The sequence below is a fragment of the Ambystoma mexicanum genome, assembly GCF_040938575.1.
Source record: "Ambystoma mexicanum isolate Mex_15411 chromosome 12 unlocalized genomic scaffold, UKY_AmexF1_1 Mex_chr12_unloc.1, whole genome shotgun sequence".
Lineage (NCBI taxonomy): Eukaryota > Metazoa > Chordata > Amphibia > Caudata > Ambystomatidae > Ambystoma > Ambystoma mexicanum.
The window spans coordinates 13,430,448-13,449,445 of NW_027182322.1; the positions used below are offsets into that span (position 1 = coordinate 13,430,448).

The 18,998-nt window shown below is 36.2% G+C and overlaps 3 non-coding genes across 3 annotated transcripts; all 3 read left to right on the forward strand.

Moving 5' to 3' along the window:
* Positions 1–318: 318 nt before the first annotated feature.
* On the forward strand, positions 319–408 carry TRNAR-UCU (transfer RNA arginine (anticodon UCU)). Its single transcript is given in 2 exon segments — positions 319–355; positions 373–408. It is a non-coding gene; the product is annotated as a tRNA-Arg (tRNA).
* An 11,404-nt stretch (positions 409–11,812) lies between these two features.
* On the forward strand, positions 11,813–11,902 carry TRNAR-UCU (transfer RNA arginine (anticodon UCU)). Its single transcript is given in 2 exon segments — positions 11,813–11,849; positions 11,867–11,902. It is a non-coding gene; the product is annotated as a tRNA-Arg (tRNA).
* A 6,805-nt stretch (positions 11,903–18,707) lies between these two features.
* On the forward strand, positions 18,708–18,797 carry TRNAR-UCU (transfer RNA arginine (anticodon UCU)). Its single transcript is given in 2 exon segments — positions 18,708–18,744; positions 18,762–18,797. It is a non-coding gene; the product is annotated as a tRNA-Arg (tRNA).
* The last annotated feature ends 201 nt before the right edge of the window (positions 18,798–18,998 follow it).

Here is an 18,998-nt window from a genome sequence, read left to right on the forward strand (position 1 = left end):
GTGTTTTTGTATTGTTAACCAATTGTATGGCTGCACTTTTTATCCAGTTCTTTTCTATTAAGGTATGGAATTGTTGTCCAAACGTATTCAGTTTGCAAGAAAATACAGTAATACCCTATTCTCCGAATTTATCCCTAAAGGAACAAAGGTGTAGTTCAAGGTTTCACCCAGAAGTGTGATTCTTCTACAGACATTTTATGTTTCAGAAAACAATTATTCTTTCTTGTATCCCAGAAGGCTTGATAATATGATGTGAAGTAAACAATGGATTGACAAAACTTCGATCACCCCTTAATTTACGCAAGTTGATTTTCATCTGGCTCTGTGGCGCAATGGATAGCGCGTTGGACTTCTAAGTGAATTGGCAAAGTCATTCAAAGGTTGTGGGTTCGAATCCCACCAGAGTCACATTTTTTACTTTCTTATTCAAACAAGGAACATTATGCATGTGAGGAATGTTTATTTTTGGCCGATGCTTTAATCTTAGTATTTGACCCAAGTTGAACCTATGTATCTAATACAGCATGCAACTGAATCGAAAGCAGTCTGCCTTCCATTGCAACAGGAACATATTGCTCATAAGCAATACAACATCACTGCCAGAAACTTGGCACTTTTCTAATGTATCCTTCCTTCAGAAACATTGTCTTTATAATAGCTGTAAATGAGATAGACCAAAAACACGACACCCTACACTCAGACATTTGTTTCTAGCGACATATAAAGTAAAATCTTCTTTCAAAGCTATTTATGGTATATTCTCTTTTTGTTTTTGTATTGTTAACCAATTGTATGTCTGCACTTTTTATCCAGTTCTTTTTTATTAAGGTATGGAATTGTTGTCCAAACCAATTCACTTGGCAAGAAAATACTGTAATACCCTATTCTCTGAATTTCTCCCCAAGCGAACAAAGGTGCAGTTCAAGGTTTCACACAGAAGTGTGATTCTTGCTACAGACATTTTATGTTTCAGAAAACAATCATTCTTTGATGTATCCCAGAAGGCTTGATAATATGATGTGAAGTAAACACTGGATTGACAAAACTTCGATCATCCCTTAATGTACGCAAGTGAATTTTCATTTGGATCTGTGGCGGAATGGACTGCCGTTGGACTTCTAAGTGAATTGGCAAAGTCATTCAAAGGTTGTGGGTTCGAATCCCACCAGAGTCGCATTTTTTACTTTCTTATTCAAACAAGGAACATTATGCATGTGAGGAATGTTTATTTTTGGCCGATGCTTTAATCTTAGTATTTGACCCAAGTTGAACCTATGTATCTAATACAGCATGCAACTGAATCAAAAGCAGTCTGCCTTCCATTGCAACAGGAACATATTGCTCATAAGCAATACAACATCACTGCCAGAAACTTTGCACTTTCCTAATGTATCCTTCCTTCAGAAACATTGTCTTTATAATAGCTGTAAATGAGATAGACCAAAACACGACACCCTACACTCAGACATTTGTTTCTAGCGACATATAAAGTAAAATCTTCTTTCAAAGCTATTTATGGTATATTCTCTTTGTGTTTTTGTATTGTTAACCAATTGTATGTCCGCACTTTTTATCCAGTTCTTTTTTATTAAGGTATGGAATTGTTGTCCAAACCTATTCACTTGGCAAGAAAATACTGTAATACCCTATTCTCTGAATTTCTCCCCAAGCGAACAAAGGTGCAGTTCAAGGTTTCACACAGAAGTGTGATTCTTGCTAGAGACATTTTATGTTTCAGAAAACAATCATTCTTTCATGTATCCCAGAAGGCTTGATAATTTGATGTGAAGTAAACACTGGATTGACAAAACTTCGATCATCCCTTACTGTACGCAAGTTGATTTGCTTCTGGCTCTGTGGCGCAATGGATAGCGCGTTGCACTTCTAAGTGAATTGGCAAAGTCATTCAAAGGTTGTGGGTTTGAATCCCACCAGAGTCGCATTTTTTACTTTCTTATTCAAACAAGGAACATTATGCATGTGAGGAATGTTTATTTTTGGCCGATGCTTTAATCTTAGTATTTGACCCAAGTTGAACCTATGTATCTAATATAGCATGCAACTGAATCAAAAGCAGTCTGCCTTCCATTGCAACAGGAACATATTGCTCATAAGCAATACAACATCACTGCCAGAAACTTTGCACTTTCCTAATGTATCCTTCCTTCAGAAACATTGTCTTTATAATAGCTGTAAATGAGATAGACCAAAACACGACACCCTACACTCAGACATTTGTTTCTAGCGACATATAAAGTAAAATCTTCTTTCAAAGCTATTTATGGTATATTCTCTTTGTGTTTTTGTATTGTTAACCAATTGTATGTCTGCACTTTTTATCCAGTTCTTTTTTATTAAGGTATGGAATTGTTGTCCAAACCAATTCACTTGGCAAGAAAATACTGTAATACCCTATTCTCTGAATTTCTCCCCAAGCGAACAAAGGTGCAGTTCAAGGTTTCACACAGAAGTGTGATTCTTGCTAGAGACATTTTATGTTTCAGAAAACAATCATTCTTTCATGTATCCCAGAAGGCTTGATAATTTGATGTGAAGTAAACACTGGATTGACAAAACTTCGATCATCCCTTACTGTACGCAAGTGGATTTGCATCTGGCTCTGTGGCGCAATGGATAGCGCGTTGCACTTCTAAGTGAATTGGCAAAGTCATTCAAAGGTTGTGGGTTCGAATCCCACCAGAGTCGCATTTTTTACTTTCTTATTCAAACAAGGAACATTATGCATGTGAGGAATGTTTATTTTTGGCCGATGCTTTAATCTTAGTATTTGACCCAAGTTGAACCTATGTATCTAATATAGCATGCAACTGAATCAAAAGCAGTCTGCCTTCCATTGCAACAGGAACATATTGCTCATAAGCAATACAACATCATTGCCAGAAACTTTGCACTTTCCTAATGTATCCTTCCTTCAGAAACATTGTCTTTATAATAGCTGTAAATGAGATAGACCAAAACACGACACCCTACACTCAGACATTTGTTTCTAGCGACATATAAAGTAAAATCTTCTTTCAAAGCTATTTATGGTATATTCTCTTTGTGTTTTTGTATTGTTAACCAATTGTATGTCTGCACTTTTTATCCAGTTCTTTTTTATTAAGGTATGGAATTGTTGTCCAAACCAATTCACTTGGCAAGAAAATACTGTAATACCCTATTCTCTGAATTTCTCCCCAAGCGAACAAAGGTGCAGTTCAAGGTTTCACACAGAAGTGTGATTCTTGCTACAGACATTTTATGTTTCAGAAAACAATCATTCTTTGATGTATCCCAGAAGGCTTGATAATATGATGTGAAGTAAACACTGGATTGACAAAACTTCGATCATCCCTTAATGTACGCAAGTTAATTTTCGTCTGGATCTGTGGCGGAATGGATAGCGCGTTGGACTTCTAAGTGAATTGGCAAAGTCATTCAAAGGTTGTGGGTTCGAATCCCACCAGAGTCGAATCTTTTACTTTCTTATTCAAACAAGGAACATTATGCATGTGAGGAATGTTTATTTTTGGCCGATGCTTTAATCTTAGTATTTGACCCAAGTTGAACCTATGTATCTAATACAGCATGCAACTGAATCAAAAGCAGTCTGCCTTCCATTGCAACAGGAACATATTGCTCATAAGCAATACAACATCACTGCCAGAAACTTGGCACTTTTCTAATGTATCCTTCCTTCAGAAACATTGTCTTTATAATAGCTGTAAATGAGATAGACCAAAAACACGACACCCTACACTCAGACATTTGTTTCTAGCGACATATAAAGTAAAATCTTCTTTCAAAGCTATTTATGGTATATTCTCTTTGTGTTTTTGTATTGTTAACCAATTGTATGTCTGCACTTTTTATCCAGTTCTTTTTTATTAAGGTATGGAATTGTTGTCCAAACCTATTCACTTGGCAAGAAAATACTGTAATACCCTATTCTCTGAATTTCTCCCCAAGCGAACAAAGGTGCAGTTCAAGGTTTCACACAGAAGTGTGATTCTTGCTACAGACATTTTATGTTTCAGAAAACAATAATTCTTTCATGTATCCCAGAAGGCTTGATAATGTGATGTGAAGTAAACACTGGATTGACAAAACTTCGATCATCCCTTACTGTACGCAAGTGGATTTGCATCTGGCTCTGTGGCGCAATGGATAGCGCGTTGGACTTCTAAGTGAATTGGCAAAGTCATTCAAAGCTTGTGGGTTCGAATCCCACCAGAGTCGCGTTTTTTACTTTCTTATTCAAACAAGGAACATTATGCATGTGAGGAATGTTTATTTTTGGCCGATACTTTAATCTTAGTATTTGACCCAAGTTGAACCTATGTATCTAATACAGCATGCAACTGAATCAAAAGCAGTCTGCCTTCCATTGCAACAGGAACATATTGCTCATAAGCAATACAACATCACTGCCAGAAACTTTGCACTTTCCTAATGTATCCTTCCTTCAGAAACATTGTCTTTATAATAGCTGTAAATGAGATAGACCAAAACACGACACCCTACACTCAGACATTTGTTTCTAGCGACATATAAAGTAAAATCTTCTTTCAAAGCTATTTATGGTATATTCTCTTTGTGTTTTTGTATTGTTAACCAATTGTATGTCTGCATTTTTTATCCAGTTCTTTTTTATTAAGGTATGGAATTGTTGTCCAAACCTATTCACTTGGCAAGAAAATACAGTAATACCCTATTCTCTGAATTTCTCCCCAAGCGAACAAAGGTGCAGTTCAAGGTTTCACACAGAAGTGTGATTCTTGCTACAGACATTTTATGTTTCAGAAAACAATCATTCTTTCATGTATCCCAGAAGGCTTGATAATGTGATGTGAAGTAAACACTGGATTGACAAAACTTCGATCATCCCTTACTGTACGCAAGTGGATTTGCATCTGGCTCTGTGGCGCAATGGATAGCGAGTTGCACTTCTAAGTGAATTGGCAAAGTCATTCAAAGGTTGTGGGTTCGAATCCCACCAGAGTCGCATTTTTTACTTTCTTTTTCAAACAAGGAACATTATGCATGTGAGGAATGTCTATTTTTGGCCGATGCTTTAATCTTAGTATTTGACCCAAGTTGAACCTATGTATCTAATACAGCATGCAACTGAATCAAAAGCAGTCTGCCTTCCATTGCAACAGGAACATATTGCTCATAAGCAATACAACATCACTGCCAGAAACTTTGCACTTTCCTAATGTATCCGTCCTTCAGAAACATTGTCTTTATAATAGCTGTAAATGAGATAGACCAAAAACACGACACCCTACACTCAGACATTTGTTTCTAGCGACATATAAAGTAAAATCTTCTTTAAATGCTATTTATGGTATATTCTCTTTGTGTTTTTGTATTGTTAACCAATGGTATGTCTGCACTTTTTATCCAGTTCTTTTTTATTAAGGTATGGAATTGTTGTCCAAACCAATTCACTTGGCAAGAAAATACTGTAATACCCTATTCTCTGAATTTCTCCCCAAGCGAACAAAGGTGCAGTTCAAGGTTTCACACAGAAGTGTGATTCTTGCTACAGACATTTTATGTTTCAGAAAACAATCATTCTTTGATGTAAATCAGAAGGCTTGATAATATGATGTGAAGTAAACACTGGATTGACAAAACTTCGATCATCCCTTAATGTACGCAAGTTAACTTTCGTCTGGATCTGTGGCGGAATGGATAGCGCGTTGGACTTCTAAGTGAATTTGCAAAGTCATTCAAAGGTTGTGGGTTCGAATCCCACCAGAGTCGAATTTTTTACTTTCTTATTCAAACAAGGAACATTATGCATGTGAGGAATGTTTATTTTTGGCCGATGCTTTAATCTTAGTATTTGACCCAAGTTGAACCTATGTATCTAATACAGCATGCAACTGAATCAAAAGCAGTCTGCCTTCCATTGCAACAGGAACATATTGCTCATAAGCAATACAACATCACTGCCAGAAACTTTGCACTTTCCTAATGTATCCTTCCTTCAGAAACATTGTCTTTATAATAGCTGTAAATGAGATAGACCAAAAACACGACACCCTACACTCAGACATTTGTTTCTAGCGACATATAAAGTAAAATCTTCTTTCAAAGCTATTTATGGTATATTCTCTTTGTGTTTTTGTATTGTTAACCAATTGTATGTCTGCACTTTTTATCCAGTTCTTTTTTATTAAGGTATGGAATTGTTGTCCAAACCTATTCACTTGGCAAGAAAATACTGTAATACCCTATTCTCTGAATTTCTCCCCAAGCGAACAAAGGTGCAGTTCAAGGTTTCACACAGAAGTGTGATTCTTGCTACAGACATTTTATGTTTCAGAAAACAATAATTCTTTCATGTATCCCAGAAGGCTTGATAATGTGATGTGAAGTAAACACTGGATTGACAAAACTTCGATCATCCCTTACTGTACGCAAGTGGATTTGTATCTGGCTCTGTGGCGCAATGGATAGCGCGTTGGACTTCTAAGTGAATTGGCAAAGTCATTCAAAGCTTGTGGGTTCGAATCCCACCAGAGTCGCGTTTTTTACTTTCTTATTCAAACAAGGAACATTATGCATGTGAGGAATGTTTATTTTTGGCCGATGCTTTAATCTTAGTATTTGACCCAAGTTGAACCTATGTATCTAATACAGCATGCAACTGAATCAAAAGCAGTCTGCCTTCCATTGCAACAGGAACATATTGCTCATAAGCAATACAACATCACTGCCAGAAACTTGGCACTTTTCTAATGTATCCTTCCTTCAGAAACATTGTCTTTATAATAGCTGTAAATGAGATAGACCAAAAACACGACACCCTACACTCAGACATTTGTTTCTAGCGACATATAAAGTAAAATCTTCTTTCAAAGCTATTTATGGTATATTCTCTTTGTGTTTTTGTATTGTTAACCAATTGTATGTCTGCACTTTTTATCCAGTTCTTTTTTATTAAGGTATGGAATTGTTGTCCAAACTTATTCAGTTTGCAAGAAAATACAGTAATACCCTATTCTCCGAATTTATCCCTAAAGGAACAAAGGTGCAGTTCAAGGTTTCACCCCGAACTGCGATTCTTGCTACAGACATTTTATGTTTCAGAAAACAATCATTCTTTCATGTATCCCAGAAGGCTTGATAATATGATGTGAAGTAAACACTGGATTGACAAAACTTCGATCATCCCTTAATGTACGAAAGTTGATTTTCATCTGGCTCTCTGGCGCAATCGATAGCGTGTTGGACTTCTAAGTGAATTGGCAAAGTCATTCAAAGGTTGTGGGTTTGAATCCCACCAGAGTCGCATTTTTTACTTTCTTATTCAAACAAGGAACATTATGCATGTGAGGAATGTCTATTTTTGGCCGATGCTTTAATCTTAGTATTTGACCCAAGTTGAACCTATGTATCTAATACAGCATGCAACTGAATCAAAAGCAGTCTGCCTTCCATTGCAACAGGAACATATTGCTCATAAGCAATACAACATCACTGCCAGAAACTTTGCACTTTCCTAATGTATCCTTCCTTCAGAAACATGGTCTTTATAACAGCTGTAAATGAGATAGACCAAAAACAAGACACCCTACACTCAGACATTTGTTTCTAGCGACATATAAAGTAAAATCTTCTTTCAAAGCTATTTATGGTATATTCTCTTTGTGTTTTTGTATTGTTAACCAATTGTATGGCTGCACTTTTTATCCAGTTCTTTTCTATTAAGGTATGGAATTGTTGTCCAAACGTATTCAGTTTGCAAGAAAATACAGTAATACCCTATTCTCCGAATTTATCCCTAAAGGAACAAAGGTGTAATTCAAGGTTTCACCCAGAAGTGTGATTCTTCTACAGACATTTTATGTTTCAGAAAACAATTATTCTTTCTTGTATCCCAGAAGGCTTGATAATATGATGTGAAGTAAACACTGGATTGACAAAACTTCGATCATCCCTTAATTTACGCAAGTTGATTTTCATCTGGCTCTGTGGCGCAATGGATAGCGCGTTGGACTTCTAAGTGAATTGGCAAAGTCATGCAAAGGTTGTGGGTGTGAATCCCACCAGAGTCGCATTTTTTACTTTCTTATTCAAACAAGGAACATTATGCACGTGAGGAATGTTTATTTTTGGCCGATGCTTTAATCTTAGTATTTGACCCAAGTTGAACCTATGTATCTGATACAGCATGCAACTGAATCAAAAGCAGTCTGCCTTCCATTGCAACAGGAACATATTGCTCATAAGCAATACAACATCACTGCCAGAAACATTGCACTTTCCTAATGTATCCTTCCTTCAGAAACATTGTCTTTATAATAGCTGTAAATGAGATAGACCAAAAACACGACACCCTACACTCAGACATTTGTTTCTAGCGACATATAAAGTAAAATCTTCTTTCAAAGCTATTTATGGTATATTCTCTTTGTGTTTTTGTATTGTTAACCAATTGTATGTCTGCACTTTTTATCCAGTTCTTTTTTATTAAGGTATGGAATTGTTGTCCAAACTTATTCAGTTTGCAAGAAAATACAGTAATACCCTATTCTCCGAATTTATCCCTAAAGGAACAAAGGTGCAGTTCAAGGTTTCACCCCGAACTGCGATTCTTGCTACAGACATTTTATGTTTCAGAAAACAATCATTCTTTCATGTATCCCAGAAGGCTTGATAATATGATGTGAAGTAAACACTGGATTGACAAAACTTCGATCATCCCTTAATGTACGAAAGTTGATTTTCATCTGGCTCTCTGGCGCAATCGATAGCGTGTTGGACTTCTAAGTGAATTGGCAAAGTCATTCAAAGGTTGTGGGTTCGAATCCCACCAGAGTCGCATTTTTTACTTTCTTATTCAAACAAGGAACATTATGCATGTGAGGAATGTTTATTTTTGGCCGATGCTTTAATCTTAGTATTTGACCCAAGTTGAACCTATGTATCTAATACAGCATGCAACTGAATCAAAAGCAGTCTGCCTTCCATTGCAACAGGAACATATTGCTCATAAGCAATACAACATTACTGCCACAAACTTGGCACTTTTCTAATGTATCCTTCCTTCAGAAACATTGTCTTTATAATAGCTGTAAATGAGATAGACCAAAAACACGACACCCTACACTCAGACTTTTGTTTCTAGCGACATATAAAGTAAAATCTTCTTTCAAAGCTATTTATGGTATATTCTCTTTGTGTTTTTGTATTGTTAACCAATTGTATGGCTGCACTTTTTATCCAGTTCTTTTCTATTAAGGTATGGAATTGTTGTCCAAATGTATTCAGTTTGCAAGAAAATACAGTAATACCCTATTCTCCGAATTTATCCCTAAAGGAACAAAGGTGTAATTCAAGGTTTCACCCAGAAGTGTGATTCTTCTACAGACATTTTATGTTTCAGAAAACAATTATTCTTTCTTGTATCCCAGAAGGCTTGATAATATGATGTGAAGTAAACACTGGATTGACAAAACTTCGATCATCCCTTAATTTACGCAAGTTGATTTTCATCTGGCTCTGTGGCGCAATGGATAGCGCGTTGGACTTCTAAGTGAATTGGCAAAGTCATGCAAAGGTTGTGGGTGTGAATCCCACCAGAGTCGCATTTTTTACTTTCTTATTCAAACAAGGAACATTATGCACGTGAGGAATGTTTATTTTTGGCCGATGCTTTAATCTTAGTATTTGACCCAAGTTGAACCTATGTATCTGATACAGCATGCAACTGAATCAAAAGCAGTCTGCCTTCCATTGCAACAGGAACATATTGCTCATAAGCAATACAACATCACTGCCAGAAACATTGCACTTTCCTAATGTATCCTTCCTTCAGAAACATTGTCTTTATAATAGCTGTAAATGAGATAGACCAAAAACACGACACCCTACACTCAGACATTTGTTTCTAGCGACATATAAATAAAATCTTCTTTCAAAGCTATTTATGGTATATTCTCTTTGTGTTTTTGTATTGTTAACCAATTGTATGGCTGCACTTTTTATCCAGTTCTTTTCTATTAAGGTATGGAATTGTTGTCCAAACGTATTCAGTTTGCAAGAAAATACAGTAATACCCTATTCTCCGAATTTATCCCTAAAGGAACAAAGGTGTAGTTCAAGGTTTCACCCAGAAGTGTGATTCTTCTACAGACATTTTATGTTTCAGAAAACAATTATTCTTTCTTGTATCCCAGAAGGCTTGATAATATGATGTGAAGTAAACACTGGATTGACAAAACTTTGATCATTCCTTAATTTACGCAAGTTGATTTTCATCTGGCTCTGTGGCGCAATGCATAGCGCGTTGGACTTCTAAGTGAATTGGCAAAGTCATTCAAAGGTTGTGGGTTCGAATCCCACCAGAGTCGCATTTTTTACTTTCTTATTCAAACAAGGAACATTATGCATGTGAGGAATGTTTATTTTTGGCCGATGCTTTAATCTTAGTATTTGACCCAAGTTGAACCTATGTATCTAATACAGCATGCAACTGAATCAAAAGCAGTCTGCCTTCCATTGCAACAGGAACATATTGCTCATAAGCAATACAACATTACTGCCACAAACTTGGCACTTTTCTAATGTATCCTTCCTTCAGAAACATTGTCTTTATAATAGCTGTAAATGAGATAGACCAAAAACACGACACCCTACACTCAGACTTTTGTTTCTAGCGACATATAAAGTAAAATCTTCTTTCAAAGCTATTTATGGTATATTCTCTTTGTGTTTTTGTATTGTTAACCAATTGTATGTCTGCACTTTTTATCCAGTTCTTTTTTATTAAGGTATGGAATTGTTGTCCAAACCAATTCATTTGGCAAGAAAATACTGTAATACCCTATTCTCTGAATTTCTCCCCAAGCGAACAAAGGTGTAGTTCAAGGTTTCACCCAGAAGTGTGATTCTTCTACAGACATTTTATGTTTCAGAAAACAATTATTCTTTCTTGTATCCCAGAAGGCTTGATAATATGATGTGAAGTAAACATTGGATTGACAAAACTTCGATCATCCCTTACTGTACGCAAGTGGATTTTTATCTGGCTCTGTGGCGCAATGGATAGTGTGTTGGACTTCTAAGTGAACGTGCAAAGTCATTCAAAGGTTGTGGGTTTGAATCCCACCAGAGTAGCATTTTTGACTTTCTTATTCAAACAAGGAACATTATGCATGTGAGGAATGTCTATTTTTGGCCGATGCTTTAATCTTAGTATTTGACCCAAGTTGAACCTATGTATCTAATACAGCATGCAACTGAATCAAAAGCAGTCTGCCTTCCATTGCAACAGGAACATATTGCTCATAAGCAATACAACATCACTGCCAGAAACTTTGCACTTTCCTAATGTATCCTTCCTTCAGAAACATTGTCTTTATAATAGCTGTAAATGAGATAGACCAAAAACACGACACCCTACACTCAGACATTTGTTTCTAGCGACATATAAAGTAAAATCTTCTTTCAAAGCTATTTATGGTATATTCTCTTTGTGTTTTTGTATTGTTAACCAATTGTATGGCTGCACTTTTTATCCAGTTCTTTTCTATTAAGGTATGGAATTGTTGTCCAAACGTATTCAGTTTGCAAGAAAATACAGTAATACCCTATTCTCCGAATTTATCCCTAAAGGAACAAAGGTGTAGTTCAAGGTTTCACCCAGAAGTGTGATTCTTCTACAGACATTTTATGTTTCAGAAAACAATTATTCTTTCTTGTATCCCAGAAGGCTTGATAATATGATGTGAAGTAAACAATGGATTGACAAAACTTCGATCACCCCTTAATTTACGCAAATTGATTTTCATCTGGCTCTGTGGCGCAATGGATAGCGCGTTGGACTTCTAAGTGAATTGGCAAAGTCATTCAAAGGTTGTGGGTTCGAATCCCACCAGAGTCACATTTTTTACTTTCTTATTCAAACAAGGAACATTATGCATGTGAGGAATGTTTATTTTTGGCCGATGCTTTAATCTTAGTATTTGACCCAAGTTGAACCTATGTATCTAATACAGCATGCAACTGAATCGAAAGCAGTCTGCCTTCCATTGCAACAGGAACATATTGCTCATAAGCAATACAACATCACTGCCAGAAACTTGGCACTTTTCTAATGTATCCTTCCTTCAGAAACATTGTCTTTATAATAGCTGTAAATGAGATAGACCAAAAACACGACACCCTACACTCAGACATTTGTTTCTAGCGACATATAAAGTAAAATCTTCTTTCAAAGCTATTTATGGTATATTCTCTTTTTGTTTTTGTATTGTTAACCAATTGTATGTCTGCACTTTTTATCCAGTTCTTTTTTATTAAGGTATGGAATTGTTGTCCAAACCAATTCACTTGGCAAGAAAATACTGTAATACCCTATTCTCTGAATTTCTCCCCAAGCGAACAAAGGTGCAGTTCAAGGTTTCACACAGAAGTGTGATTCTTGCTACAGACATTTTATGTTTCAGAAAACAATCATTCTTTGATGTATCCCAGAAGGCTTGATAATATGATGTGAAGTAAACACTGGATTGACAAAACTTCGATCATCCCTTAATGTACGCAAGTGAATTTTCATTTGGATCTGTGGCGGAATGGACTGCCGTTGGACTTCTAAGTGAATTGGCAAAGTCATTCAAAGGTTGTGGGTTCGAATCCCACCAGAGTCGCATTTTTTACTTTCTTATTCAAACAAGGAACATTATGCATGTGAGGAATGTTTATTTTTGGCCGATGCTTTAATCTTAGTATTTGACCCAAGTTGAACCTATGTATCTAATACAGCATGCAACTGAATCAAAAGCAGTCTGCCTTCCATTGCAACAGGAACATATTGCTCATAAGCAATACAACATCACTGCCAGAAACTTTGCACTTTCCTAATGTATCCTTCCTTCAGAAACATTGTCTTTATAATAGCTGTAAATGAGATAGACCAAAACACGACACCCTACACTCAGACATTTGTTTCTAGCGACATATAAAGTAAAATCTTCTTTCAAAGCTATTTATGGTATATTCTCTTTGTGTTTTTGTATTGTTAACCAATTGTATGTCCGCACTTTTTATCCAGTTCTTTTTTATTAAGGTATGGAATTGTTGTCCAAACCTATTCACTTGGCAAGAAAATACTGTAATACCCTATTCTCTGAATTTCTCCCCAAGCGAACAAAGGTGCAGTTCAAGGTTTCACACAGAAGTGTGATTCTTGCTAGAGACATTTTATGTTTCAGAAAACAATCATTCTTTCATGTATCCCAGAAGGCTTGATAATTTGATGTGAAGTAAACACTGGATTGACAAAACTTCGATCATCCCTTACTGTACGCAAGTTGATTTGCTTCTGGCTCTGTGGCGCAATGGATAGCGCGTTGCACTTCTAAGTGAATTGGCAAAGTCATTCAAAGGTTGTGGGTTTGAATCCCACCAGAGTCGCATTTTTTACTTTCTTATTCAAACAAGGAACATTATGCATGTGAGGAATGTTTATTTTTGGCCGATGCTTTAATCTTAGTATTTGACCCAAGTTGAACCTATGTATCTAATATAGCATGCAACTGAATCAAAAGCAGTCTGCCTTCCATTGCAACAGGAACATATTGCTCATAAGCAATACAACATCACTGCCAGAAACTTTGCACTTTCCTAATGTATCCTTCCTTCAGAAACATTGTCTTTATAATAGCTGTAAATGAGATAGACCAAAACACGACACCCTACACTCAGACATTTGTTTCTAGCGACATATAAAGTAAAATCTTCTTTCAAAGCTATTTATGGTATATTCTCTTTGTGTTTTTGTATTGTTAACCAATTGTATGTCTGCACTTTTTATCCAGTTCTTTTTTATTAAGGTATGGAATTGTTGTCCAAACCTATTCACTTGGCAAGAAAATACAGTAATACCCTATTCTCTGAATTTCTCCCCAAGCGAACAAAGGTGCAGTTCAAGGTTTCACACAGAAGTGTGATTCTTGCTACAGACATTTTATGTTTCAGAAAACAATCATTCTTTCATGTATCCCAGAAGGCTTGATAATGTGATGTGAAGTAAACACTGGATTGACAAAACTTCGATCATCCCTTACTGTACGCAAGTGGATTTGCATCTGGCTCTGTGGCGCAATGGATAGCGCGTTGCACTTTTAAGTGAATTGGCAAAGTCATTCAAAGGTTGTGGGTTCGAATCCCACCAGAGTCGCATTTTTTACTTTCTTTTTCAAACAAGGAACATTATGCATGTGAGGAATGTCTATTTATGGCCGATGCTTTAATCTTAGTATTTGACCCAAGTTGAACCTATGTATCTAATACAGCATGCAACTGAATCAAAAGCAGTCTGCCTTCCATTGCAACAGGAACATATTGCTCATAAGCAATACAACATCACTGCCAGAAACTTTGCACTTTCCTAATGTATCCTTCCTTCAGAAACATTGTCTTTATAATAGCTGTAAATGAGATAGACCAAAAACACGACACCCTACACTCAGACATTTGTTTCTAGCGACATATAAAGTAAAATCTTCTTTAAATGCTATTTATGGTATATTCTCTTTGTGTTTTTGTATTGTTAACCAATGGTATGTCTGCACTTTTTATCCAGTTCTTTTTTATTAAGGTATGGAATTGTTGTCCAAACCAATTCACTTGGCAAGAAAATACTGTAATACCCTATTCTCTGAATTTCTCCCCAAGCGAACAAAGGTGCAGTTCAAGGTTTCACACAGAAGTGTGATTCTTGCTACAGACATTTTATGTTTCAGAAAACAATCATTCTTTGATGTATCCCAGAAGGCTTGATAATATGATGTGAAGTAAACACTGGATTGACAAAACTTCGATCATCCCTTACTGTACGCAAGTGGATTTGCATCTGGCTCTGTGGCGCAATGGATAGCGCGTTGGACTTCTAAGTGAATTGGCAAAGTCATTCAAAGCTTGTGGGTTCGAATCCCACCAGAGTCGCGTTTTTTACTTTCTTATTCAAACAAGGAACATTATGCATGTGAGGAATGTTTATTTTTGGCCGATGCTTTAATCTTAGTATTTGACCCAAGTTGAACCTATGTATCTAATACAGCATGCAACTGAATCAAAAGCAGTCTGCCTTCCATTGCAACAGGAACATATTGCTCATAAGCAATACAACATCACTGCCAGAAACTTGGCACTTTTCTAATGTATCCTTCCTTCAGAAACATTGTCTTTATAATAGCTGTAAATGAGATAGACCAAAAACACGACACCCTACACTCAGACATTTGTTTCTAGCAACATATAAAGTAAAATCTTCTTTCAAAGCTATTTATGGTATATTCTCTTTGTGTTTTTGTATTGTTAACCAATTGTATGTCTGCACTTTTTATCCAGTTCTTTTTTATTAAGGTATGGAATTGTTGTCCAAACTTATTCAGTTTGCAAGAAAATACAGTAATACCCTATTCTCCGAATTTATCCCTAAAGGAACAAAGGTGCAGTTCAAGGTTTCACCCCGAACTGCGATTCTTGCTACAGACATTTTATGTTTCAGAAAACAATCATTCTTTCATGTATCCCAGAAGGCTTGATAATATGATGTGAAGTAAACACTGGATTGACAAAACTTCGATCATCCCTTAATGTACGAAAGTTGATTTTCATCTGGCTCTCTGGCGCAATCGATAGCGTGTTGGACTTCTAAGTGAATTGGCAAAGTCATTCAAAGGTTGTGGGTTTGAATCCCACCAGAGTCGCATTTTTTACTTTCTTATTCAAACAAGGAACATTATGCATGTGAGGAATGTCTATTTTTGGCCGATGCTTTAATCTTAGTATTTGACCCAAGTTGAACCTATGTATCTAATACAGCATGCAACTGAATCAAAAGCAGTCTGCCTTCCATTGCAACAGGAACATATTGCTCATAAGCAATACAACATCACTGCCAGAAACTTTGCACTTTCCTAATGTATCCTTCCTTCAGAAACATGGTCTTTATAACAGCTGTAAATGAGATAGACCAAAAACAAGACACCCTACACTCAGACATTTGTTTCTAGCGACATATAAAGTAAAATCTTCTTTCAAAGCTATTTATGGTATATTCTCTTTGTGTTTTTGTATTGTTAACCAATTGTATGGCTGCACTTTTTATCCAGTTCTTTTCTATTAAGGTATGGAATTGTTGTCCAAACGTATTCAGTTTGCAAGAAAATACAGTAATACCCTATTCTCCGAATTTATCCCTAAAGGAACAAAGGTGTAATTCAAGGTTTCACCCAGAAGTGTGATTCTTCTACAGACATTTTATGTTTCAGAAAACAATTATTCTTTCTTGTATCCCAGAAGGCTTGATAATATGATGTGAAGTAAACACTGGATTGACAAAACTTCGATCATCCCTTAATTTACGCAAGTTGATTTTCATCTGGCTCTGTGGCGCAATGGATAGCGCGTTGGACTTCTAAGTGAATTGGCAAAGTCATGCAAAGGTTGTGGGTGTGAATCCCACCAGAGTCGCATTTTTTACTTTCTTATTCAAACAAGGAACATTATGCACGTGAGGAATGTTTATTTTTGGCCGATGCTTTAATCTTAGTATTTGACCCAAGTTGAACCTATGTATCTGATACAGCATGCAACTGAATCAAAAGCAGTCTGCCTTCCATTGCAACAGGAACATATTGCTCATAAGCAATACAACATCACTGCCAGAAACATTGCACTTTCCTAATGTATCCTTCCTTCAGAAACATTGTCTTTATAATAGCTGTAAATGAGATAGACCAAAAACACGACACCCTACACTCAGACATTTGTTTCTAGCGACATATAAATAAAATCTTCTTTCAAAGCTATTTATGGTATATTCTCTTTGTGTTTTTGTATTGTTAACCAATTGTATGGCTGCACTTTTTATCCAGTTCTTTTCTATTAAGGTATGGAATTGTTGTCCAAACGTATTCAGTTTGCAAGAAAATACAGTAATACCCTATTCTCCGAATTTATCCCTAAAGGAACAAAGGTGTAGTTCAAGGTTTCACCCAGAAGTGTGATTCTTCTACAGACATTTTATGTTTCAGAAAACAATTATTCTTTCTTGTATCCCAGAAGGCTTGATAATATGATGTGAAGTAAACACTGGATTGACAAAACTTTGATCATTCCTTAATTTACGCAAGTTGATTTTCATCTAGATCTGTGGCGCAATGCATAGCGCGTTGGACTTCTAAGTGAATTGGCAAAGTCATTCAAAGGTTGTGGGTTCGAATCCCACCAGAGTTGCATTTTTTACTTTCTTATTCAAACAAGGAACATTATGCATGTGAGGAATGTTTATTTTTGGCCGATGCTTTAATCTTAGTATTTGACCCAAGTTGAACCTATGTATCTAATACAGCATGCAACTGAATCAAAAGCAGTCTGCCTTCCATTGCAACAGGAACATATTGCTCATAAGCAATACAACATTACTGCCACAAACTTGGCACTTTTCTAATGTATCCTTCCTTCAGAAACATTGTCTTTATAATAGCTGTAAATGAGATAGACCAAAAACACGACACCTTACACTCAGACTTTTGTTTCTAGCGACATATAAAGTAAAATCTTCTTTCAAAGCTATTTATGGTATATTCTCTTTGTGTTTTTGTATTGTTAACCAATTGTATGTCTGCACTTTTTATCCAGTTCTTTTTTATTAAGGTATGGAATTGTTGTCCAAACCAATTCACTTGGCAAGAAAATACTGTAATACCCTATTCTCTGAATTTCTCCCCAAGCGAACAAAGGTGTAGTTCAAGGTTTCACCCAGAAGTGTGATTCTTCTACAGACATTTTATGTTTCAGAAAACAATTATTCTTTCTTGTATCCCAGAAGGCTTGATAATATGATGTGAAGTAAACATTGGATTGACAAAACTTCGATCATCCCTTACTGTACGCAAGTGGATTTTTATCTGGCTCTGTGGCGCAATGGATAGCGTGTTGGACTTCTAAGTGAACGTGCAAAGTCATTCAAAGGTTGTGGGTTTGAATCCCACCAGAGTCGCATTTTTGACTTTCTTATTCAAACAAGGAACATTATGCATGTGAGGAATGTCTATTTTTGGCCGATGCTTTAATCTTAGTATTTGACCCAAGTTGAACCTATGTATCTAATACAGCATGCAACTGAATCAAAAGCAGTCTGCCTTCCATTGCAACAGGAACATATTGCTCATAAGCAATACAACATCACTGCCAGAAACTTTGCACTTTCCTAATGTATCCTTCCTTCAGAAACATTGTCTTTATAATAGCTGTAAATGAGATAGACCAAAAACACGACACCCTACACTCAGACATTTGTTTCTAGCGACATATAAAGTAAAATCTTCTTTCAAAGCTATTTATGGTATATTCTCTTTGTGTTTTTGTATTGTTAACCAATTGTATGGCTGCACTTTTTATCCAGTTCTTTTCTATTAAGGTATGGAATTGTTGTCCAAACGTATTCAGTTTGCAAGAAAATACAGTAATACCCTATTCTCCGAATTTATCCCTAAAGGAACAAAGGTGTAGTTCAAGGTTTCACCCAGAAGTGTGATTCTTCTACAGACATTTTATGTTTCAGAAAACAATTATTCTTTCTTGTATCCCAGAAGGCTTGATAATATGATGTGAAGTAAACAATGGATTGACAAAACTTCGATCACCCCTTAATTTACGCAAATTGATTTTCATCTGGCTCTGTGGCGCAATGGATAGCGCGTTGGACTTCTAAGTGAATTGGCAAAGTCATTCAAAGGTTGTGGGTTCGAATCCCACCAGAGTCACATTTTTTACTTTCTTATTCAAACAAGGAACATTATGCATGTGAGGAATGTTTATTTTTGGCCGATGCTTTAATCTTAGTATTTGACCCAAGTTGAACCTATGTATCTAATACAGCATGCAACTGAATCGAAAGCAGTCTGCCTTCCATTGCAACAGGAACATATTGCTCATAAGCAATACAACATCACTGCCAGAAACTT